Raw genomic sequence first — 10,235 nt, forward strand, 5'->3', positions numbered from 1 at the left:
AAAGAAATCAAAATTCCCTCAAAACCAGATCCTGTTATTCAAAGTGGTATTTGCTCTCACGTGGTTAGCTTGCTCTCCAGCTCGGAACAGGCCTTCACAGACTCCTTTCACAGGAGCTACCTTATAACCAAACTGAGCCCAGTTGCTGAACTTCCACACCACTCATTAATTATAAGCAGGTCATTAATTTTATTTTCAACACTTTAGGTTCTGCCTCTCCAAATCACATCCTTGAGCAACATCACCATGTTGTTTATCTTTAAATTCCAAAACAAACTGTAATTAATTCACAAGCACCTTTTTTGCAAGCCACTGTTTATTTAACGGTCCCTTCACTTTTGTCAACAGTTCTGACACCAAACCCGACTTTAAATTTTCTTTATTCAAAAGTTCAGGAACAATACTTTTCCCTTTCCCTTCAATAATATTCACATCAACAGCTTTCATCTCAGTACTAACTTTTAACACAAGTGACTGAGAATTCTCACTTTCTCCCATTGCCACGGTTAACCCTTTCTTCACTGAACGAAGTCTATCTGTCCCAAAAGAACTGCATTCCTTTTCAACTAAATCAGATACGTCAGACTTTTTCCTGAGCTTCAACACTAGGTTCAGTACCCTGTGACTCCACATCCTTCACATCCTGAACACAAGCAAACGGGACATCTGCCTCTCCTAGGCTTCCAATACCAGTCCCCTTTTCAAATTCTAAGTTCCCCTGATCCTCCCAGTTACTCTCTGGGCAACTCCCCTTCGGAGTAAACTCAACCTTGCGGGTTAAAACAACATGTCTTGCTAACCCAGCAGACTCCCTCAAGGCAGCGGCATCCTTTTCATCTAGGACTACCCTTACATCATCGGGAACACTCTTAAAAATTCCTCAACTGCAAACAGCTCTGTCAAACCAGACAGATCATCCGTGTCCAACCCTGGACCTTCTAACTGCCTCATCTGTTTCTTATCTTTACTTTGTGCCTCCATAACCTCCTTCCTCACTCCCAAGTGTCCACCTAGGGGTATTTTGTGAGCCAAGCTCGAAATTTCGTTCCTTGACAACACTAAATCTGCTTCGTTTCCCTTACTTTCCTTAGCTCCACTATTGTTTTCCTTCTCCTCCTGTAACCCCTTTTCATACAAGGTCGGCAAAAATGTCTCCGCTAAATCAACTCTGGATTCATTTAAACTATTTCCTTTCTCAGCCGCCTTTCTAGACATGCTGCGAGTGATTGCGCATGCGAGATAAATCTTGGAATCTATGGGCGTGTCCTCAGCACTTACAGGCTTACTTGTAAATTTCACTGCTGAATACATGTCACTACCTGCCAGATCGTTACCAAGTAGGACGGCGTGGACTAGATACCAGGTCACATTTCAGACACATCATGTGCAATTGTACGGCCTCGGTTCCTTTCCCGATACCTCTTAACACAACCTTCCCAGACTCAGTCTCAGGACCGAAGTCTAACAACTACCTTAAAATCAATGACTGTCCATCCCCAGTATCTCTCCAGATCCACACTGGAATTGGGGTTTCTCCTTCCTTCACAGTCACTGTCCCTTCCGAGATAAACTTCTAACGCCCCTCTAGTGCTCAATCTACCTTTGCCTTCCTCATCGATCTGTTGACCGACTCAATGCAACCAGTCGGAACTGCTATCTTCCCTTTTCCTGTCTCCTCCTTCGGAGCAAAGCACTTAGATGCTGTACGACCAGCTTTCCCACAATTATAACACGGAAAGCTAGGAACCTTCCTGCCAGCCTGCTTTTCCTCCTCTTTACCTTTTCCACTAGCAAGTATCCTGCCATTTACTTTGTACTCGGCCTTGGAGTTAGTCCTTCCAAAGTGTACCACCTCACACTTCTCCGGGTTGAATTCCATCTGCCACTTCTCAGCCCACTTCTGCTTCCTATCAATGTCTCATCGTAATCTTCGACAATCCTCTACACTATCTACAACACCACCAACCTCTGTGTCGTCTGCGAACTTGCCAACCCACGCTCTACCCCCTCATCCAGGTCGTTAATAAAAATCACAAAAAGTAGTGGTCCCAGAACAGATCCTTGTGGGACACCACTAGTCACAACCCTCCAATATGAATGTACTCCCTCCACCACAACCCTCTGCCTTCTGCAGGCAAGCTAATTCTGAATCCACCTTGCCAAACTTCCCTGGATCCCATGCTTTCTGACTTTCTGAATAAGCCTACCGTGTGGAACCTGATCAAACCTCTTACTAATATCAATGTAGATCGCATCCTCTGCACTACCCGCATCTATATGCCTGGTCACCTCCTCAAAGAACTCTATCAGGCTTGTTAGGCACGATATGCCCTTCACAAAGCCATGGTGACTGTGCCTGACCAGACCATAATTCTCTAAATGCCCATAGATACTATCTCTAAGAATCTTTTCCAACAGCTTTCCCACTGCAGACGTGAGGCTCACTGGTCTATAATTACCTGGACTCTCCCTACCACCTTTTTTCAACAAGGGGACAACATTTGACTCCCTCCAATCCTCCGGTACCATTCCCGTGGACAACGAGGACGTAACGATCCTAGCCAGAGGTTCAGCAAGCTTTTCGCTTGCCTCGTGGAGCAGCCTGGGGAATATTCCGCCCCGGGGACTTATCCGTCCTAATGTATTTTAACAACTCCAGCACCTCCTCTCCCTTAATATCAACATGCTCCAGAACATCAACCTCACTCATATTGTCCTCACCGTCATCAAGTTCCCTCTCAGTGGTGAATACCGAAGAGAAGTATTCATTGAGGACCTCACTCACTTCCACAGCCTCCAGGCACATCTTCCCACTTTTATCTCTAATCGACCGACCTTCACTCCTGTCATCCTTTTGTTCTTCACATAATTGAAGAATGCCTTGGGGTTTTCCTTTACCCTACCCACCAGAGCCTTCTCATGCCTCCTTCTTGCTCTTCTCAGCCCCTTCTTAAGCTCCTTTCTTGCTACCCTATATTCCTCAATAGACCCATCTGATCCTTGTTTCCTAAACCTCATGTATGCTGCCTTCTTCCACCTGACTAGATTTTCCACCACTTGTCACTCATGGTTCCTTCACCCTACCATTCTTTATCTTCCTCAGCGGGACAAATTTATCCCTAGCATCCTGCAAGAGATCCTTAAACGTCGACCGCATTTCCATAGTACTTTTCTCTGCAAAAACATCATCCCAATTCACACCCGCAAGTTCTAGCCTTATAGCCTCATAAGTTTCCCTTCCCCAATTAAAAATTTTCCTGTCCTCTCTGATTCTATCTTTTTCCATGATTATGCTAAAGGTCAGGGAGCGGTGATTACTGTTCCTCAGATCACTGTCACCCAGTGACAGATCTGTGACATGACCCGGTTTGTTACCTAATACTAGATCTAGTATGGCATTCCCCCTAGTCGGCCTGTCAACATACTGTGAGAGGAATCTATCCTGAACACACTTAACAAACTCTGCCCTATCTAAACCCTTGGAAGTGATCAAGTGCCAATCAATATTAGGGAAGCTAAAGTCACCCATGATAAGAACCCTGTTATTTTCGCACCTTTCCAAAATCTGCCTCCTAATCTGCTCCTCGGTACCTCTGCTGCTACCAGGGGGCTTATAAATACCCTTAGTAGAGTAACTGCTCCCTTCCTGCTCCTGACATCCACCCATACTGACTCAAAAGAGGATCCTGCTACATTACCCACCCTTTCTGCAGCTGTAATAGTATCCCTGACCAGGAATGTCACCCTCTCTCCCCTTCCCCCCCTCTATCCCTTTTAAAGCACTGAAATCCAGGAATATTGAGAATCCATTCCTGCCCTGGTGCCAGCCAAGTCTCCGTAATGGCGTTTGAATACACGCGGTATAAACAATAAGGTAGTGGAACTTGAGGCACAGTAACGCATTAACACGCATGAAGTTGTGTGTATGACTAATTCACGACTCTAAGAAACTTATAGCTGGGAGCTTCACGTCCAACGGAACACATTGTATCGTAAGTATAGGCAGAGGGGCTGGGGTGGTGCTATTGATAAAAATGAAATCAAATCACTAAAAAACAGATGACATGGGCTTAGAAGGTGCTGAATCGTGGCGGGTAGAGCGAAGAAAATGCAAGGGCAAAGGGTGTTATATACAGATATCCAAGAAGTAGAAAGGATGAGGTCAAAGAAAATACATTCCAAGAGGACAATGTTACAATAACCATGAAGGATTTCAAGAGGCAAGTAGATTGATAAAATAAGTTGTGCTGGACCCCAAGAAGGGGGAATTTATAGAACATCTCAAGATGGCCTTTTTAAAGCAGTTCGTTTTTGAGTCCACTAGGGGACCAGCTATTCTCGATTGGCCATTATGTAACGAATTGGATTTCATTAGAGAGTTAAAGATGAAAGAGACCTTCGGGGAAATTGATCATAATATGATAGAATTCGGAGAGATATTTGAGAAGCAGAAGCTTAAGTCAATCTGTCGGTCTTACACTGGAACAAAGGGAATTACAGTGGCATGAGAGAGGAGTTGGATTGAATTGATTGGGAAAAACACTGGTAGGGATGACGGCTGAGCAGCAATAGATCGAACTTTTGGAATTCAGAAGGAACAGCATATATATATATATCTCAAAAAGGAAGAAATATTCTATAGCGGACACAACTGTGGATAACTTGAGAAGTGAAAGCCATCATAAATGCCGGAGACGGCAGATAATAGAGAAGAAAATGGGAAGTTAGAGTATTAGGATGTTATTAAAAACTGACAGAAAGCCACTAAAATGTCATGAAGATAAAGAAAAAGTACAAAATTGAGCGACCAATCATATGGAAGACGATATCAGTTTCAGATATGAAAGTTTCTTCAGATACATAGAGTTTAAATGACATGTGAAACTGGATATTGGACGATATTTGTCCGCTGGAAAACGATGCTAGATAGATTCTAATAGGAGACAAGGAAATGCCGGACGAACAGAGTAAGTATTTTACATCATTCTACACAAGCAGTGTGCCACAAATTCTAGAGTGTCTGGGGTTATGTGTGTGAAGATGCATTACTAGCGAGACATTTCTTGGGAAACCGAAAGATCTGAAGGTAGATAAGCTACCTGGGACAGATGATGTTATGCCCAGGGTTTCGAATGACAAGGCCGATGATCTTGTAGAGGCAATAGTAATGATCGTTCAAGAATCACCAGATTATAGAAGGGTTCTCCTAGAATAGCAATGAGCACATATCACTTCACTCGTCAAGAAGAGAGAGAGGCAGAAGAAACGAAATTATGGGCCAGTTAGTCTGATCTCAGTGGCTGGGAAGATGTTGGAATTAAATGTTAAGGATGTGGTTTCGGGGTACTTGGAGGAACCTGATGAATTAGGCCGCAGTCAGCATGGGAAAATCATGCATGACAAATCTGTTGGGATTCTTTGAAGACATCACGGGCTGGACAGACAAAGGCGAATTTGTGGACACGGTCGACTTCGATTTTCTAACGGCATATAAGAAGGTGAGGCTGCTTAGCAAGTGTACATATGCTGTTGCAGAGAAGATGCAGGCATGGATAAAGTAGTGACTAATGGGCAAGGAAAAGTTTGGAAATAAAGGGAGCCTTTTCTGATTGGCTGCTGGTAACAGCTGGTGTCCTACATGCTCCGCGGTGGGTGCGCTTCTCTTTACGTTGTATATCAATGACATGGATGATGGAACTGATAGCTTGGTTGCAAAGTTCGCGCAAGATACGGTGACTGGTGGTGGAGCATGTGATTTCGAGGAATTGGGGAAGCTAGAGATTAACCTTAATAGAATAATAGAATGGGCAATGAAGTGTCTGTTGAAATACAGTGTCGTGAATGGTACTGATACTTTCCCATGCCAAAAAGATTGGGTTGACCAAAAGCACACCTTGCATAAGATGTATGTCTGTCGCTTCATATAGTCCGTATGTGGATTTTTGTTGGAATGTCCTGTGGGACCGCTTTTGTTAACCTTTACCTGGATTTGGGTGTGTTATGTGGTAACCACTTGGAGGATAGGATATTTCATGACTGTCACCGTGTGATATTTCGAAGTGGACCGGAACGACTCGACGGATAAGATCTTCGGCGACTGTTGTTTCGTTTGCCCAGCATGGAGTCTGTGGAATTCTTAGTCATTGCCTCCTCTCTACATTTTAACGTGGATTTGCAAATCTCTCCCATCATTTATTTCGTGCTCTACTGGACCTTTCTACTTTGCCATCTGAATCTTGCAAATTAAATAATTGTTCATAAAATTTACTGTTTGCGTGGCAGACACACATATACGCATAACACTGTTAACTTCTGTTTACTTCGTTTGAGTTTTTATATTTTGAGCAGATATCAATAAATATAGTGGTTATAACATTGAAACCGGACTCAATGAGTGATTTGTTGCTTCTGGTACGTAACAAACCTGGGTATTAGACCGCGATTTTGAACAAAATTGGAACAAAATCAGATTATCAATCCGATTGGTTAATTCCTGTTTGATTGATTGGGGTTGGTGACAAAGGTAAGGATGAAGAGAAGCAATTAAAGGAGAAGCAGTCTGGCTTTACCTATTACTATTGTCAGAAACCTGTTGATGTTATGGTTAATTGTTTCCTCTTAAAGAATAAGAAGGAAAAGGAGGTAGTTCAATACCCCTGTATTCAACACATTGAAACACCTATAAACCCACAGGGTTCGGGACATGCTGATGAAGCTCTGTCCGGCGCTGTGAAGTCTGACCTGGTTAGGAAAGAGTTCATTCCTTCTGTGTCAGGGCGGTTTGTTTCAGTGAATTTCGAACCAGTGAAAATTCTTCTAGATACCGGGGCTTCTCAGTCACTCTTGTGAGACAATATTCTAGGGTTTAGTGATGCGACTGCCACTGGTGAGGTAACTCTTATTCAAGGCATTGGGGATGGCATTGTTTCTGTACATCTGCACAAGGTAATTTTGAAGTCAGAGTTACTTTCAGGACCTGTAAAGATAGGACTACCGCTCAGGTTACCGGTGCCAGGTGTTTCTTTGTTGTTAGGAAACGACCTGGCAGTTGGTAGTGGTGTCCCAGCTGTGCAGCTGATGACTAAGACAACGGGTGTCAATGACTGATGAACCAAAAATGGATTCTAATGTTTACCCATCCTGCGCAGTAGCTCGAGCGATGTCCAGGAATCTTGCCAGCGCAGACGGTTCTGTGCAGAATGATTCTGCTACCCATTATAGCCCAAATCAGGACTCATGTTCTGATGATCTGCTAGTGACTTTCCTTCTGTCATTAGTGGAGAAGGATCCTTGTATTAGGTGTAATAACAATGATTTGTCTTTGTCCAGGAAAGAGTTTATAGCAGAACTGACTAGAGACCCTGAGATTGTAGCCTTGAGAGAAAAAGCTGACCCAGGTGCTGAGATTGGGAAAGTACCAGAGGGGTATTATTTCAGGGATGAAATGTTAATGAGGAAGTGGAGGCCACCTGATATTCCTGCAAGTGAGGAATGGGCAATTGCTCAGCAGGTTGTAAGTTTATAGGAAAAGGATTTTAACTTTGGCCCATAGTATGCCCTTGTGTGGCCATCTAGGTGTGAATAAAACTGTGAACAAAATTTTGAAACAATTCTTCTGGCTTGGTTTGAGGAAAGATGTTGCGACCTTTTTCCGAGCTTGTCGCACTTGTCAGGTTGTGGGTAAACCTAATCACGTCACACCAGTGGCCCCACTGCAGCCCATTCCTGCACTTGGTGAACCCTTTTCTAAAGTTATTGTGGATTGTGTTGGCCCATTGCCAAAGACTAAAGCTGGCCATCAGTATTTGCTAACCATCATGTGCACAGCATCTAGATTTCCAGAAGCAGTACCTCTCAGGAATATAAAGGTTAAAACTATGTCTAAGGATTTTATGAAGTTTTTCACTATATTTAGCTTGCCTAAAGAAGTTCAATCTGATCGAGGAAGTAATTTTATATCAGGATTATTTCTGCAGGTAGTTTATAAACTGAGAACCAAGCAGATTACGTCGTCTGCGTACCTTCAGAATCTCAAGGGGGCCTCAGAAAGATTTAATTCTACCCTCAAAACCAGGATAAATGCATTCTGTATTGAAAATGACAAGGACTAAGATGAGGGAGTTCACTTGCTTTTATTTGTAGTAAGGGAGCCAGTGCAAGAGTCCCTAAGCTTTAGCCCTTTTCAACTGGTGTTTGTCACCGGCTCCGAGAACATTCGGTATTAGTAAAGGAATAGTGGGTCAAAAATGACCTGCATATTAATTTGCTAGACGTGTTCAAATTCAAGGACAGATTGAAAGGGGCTTGTGATTTAGCAAGAGAAAATTAAAAATCAGCCCAGGAAGGAATAAACAAGACAGAATGAGGTCATTCCAAGTAGAAATATAGTGCTTGTTTGTTCCCCGTCCAGACCAGCCCTTTTCAAGAAAAAAATTCATGGTCCTTGTGAGTTTGTGTCTAAGGTTAATGATGTGGATGGTCAAAACACCAGATAGGTGAGGGTCAACATAGCTTTGTCATGTAAACATGCTCAAACCGGATTAGGAAAAACACAAAGCAGCTATGATCGTTGTTTGCAATAACAATGAGTCTCAACTTTCTGGGAACGTACTAGCTGATCCATCTGAAGCTTATTTTAAATCAAATATTGTTTTAGCCAGATTGACAAATTCGACTATTTTGGAAAATCTTGATGAGAAATTGGTTCATTTTCAGCCACAGCAGAGGAAGCAGATGAAGCAGTTAATCATGAAATTTAGGGTGTTGTTCCCTGATGTCCCAAAAGAACAACAGTAGGATCACATGATGTAGATGTAGGCACTGCCAAACCCATGAAACAGCTCCAGTCGAAAAATGTTGAAAAATGTAGACTTGCTGAACAAGAAATTGGGTAATGTTGGAAAATCGTATTATTAGGCATTTTATTTCAGATTGGAGTTCACCTAAACCAGATGGCGGTTCAGGTTTTGCACTGATTACAGAAAGATGCGTTGCTATAAGAAAAACAGATGCTTATCTCCTCCCGAAAGTTGATGATTGTGTAGAAAAGATTGGAAAGGCAAGGTTTCTTACAAAGATTGATTTGTTGAAAGGGTATTGGTGTGTTCCGTTAACGGATAGAGGTAGGGAAATCTCTGCATTGGTAACACCTTCTGGGTTGTATGAATATAATGTTCTGCCATTTGGAATGAAGAATGGTTCGGGAACATTCAGAGAATGATTAATTCTGTAATTCAAAGGTTAGAATACAGATGTCTACATTGATGATTTGGTTACAGGAAATGACACCTGGGATGCCCGTATCTCTGCAGTGGAACAGCTCTTTGAAAGGTTAGCTAAGAGTGAATTTGGCCAAGACACTGTGACATACCTTGATTATATTGTAGATCGGATCATGTTTAAGGAAAATGGTTAAGGAGATTCCAATTCAACATTGGAGTTTAATTTTGCAGCACCAACCTCTTTCTCGATTACAGCAAGACCGATGAGTTGGTTATTGAATTAAGCAAGGGGAAACTAGAGGTCCATGAGCCAGTCCTAATGAAAGGATCGGAGGCGGATAGAATCAGCACTTTTACTTTCATTGTTGTTAACATTTCCGAGTACTTGTCCCGATCCCAGCACGTCAGCACAATTACAAAGGAAGAATGGCAGGGACTGTACTTTGCTCGGAATTTGCGGAGATTCCGTATGGCACCGGGAGCGTTGACTAGCGACAACAGACGTTTAGTGTACAGAGTATTCACCGGCTGCAACCCAGCCTGGTGCGGAAATACCAATAGCGTTGAACGGAAAATCCTTCCAACAGGAGTAATGGATACGGCCCAGTCTGTAATAGTCCCTCCTCACTTCTGAGCATTTCTGAATAAAAGGTGGCCGCAGAAACGCGGCATCCATCGTCAGAGACTCTCGAGCCTCGAGGACATGCTCTCATTTATCTGCTGCCATCTGGAGGGAAGTGGAGGAGCCTCGAGACGGACACTACCAGGTTCAGAAACAGTTATTACCCCTCAGCATCAGGGTATGGTCTCATGGAGGTGTAGCGTCCTTGAAGGCGAGTCCGTCGATTATGGAATCTGCACAGAGTTGTGGTACCTGACGTCATCCACATTGCTAATGATCCTGATAGTCGTACAGTAATAACTATTCCTGAATCTGCGCGAGTGGGACCTATGGTTCTGCGTAGACTGCCCGATGGTAGAATCGAGAAGGAAGCGAGAACCAAATACAAGAGG

Source organism: Hypanus sabinus, chromosome 24 (assembly GCF_030144855.1).
Source record: "Hypanus sabinus isolate sHypSab1 chromosome 24, sHypSab1.hap1, whole genome shotgun sequence".
Taxonomy (NCBI): domain Eukaryota; kingdom Metazoa; phylum Chordata; class Chondrichthyes; order Myliobatiformes; family Dasyatidae; genus Hypanus; species Hypanus sabinus.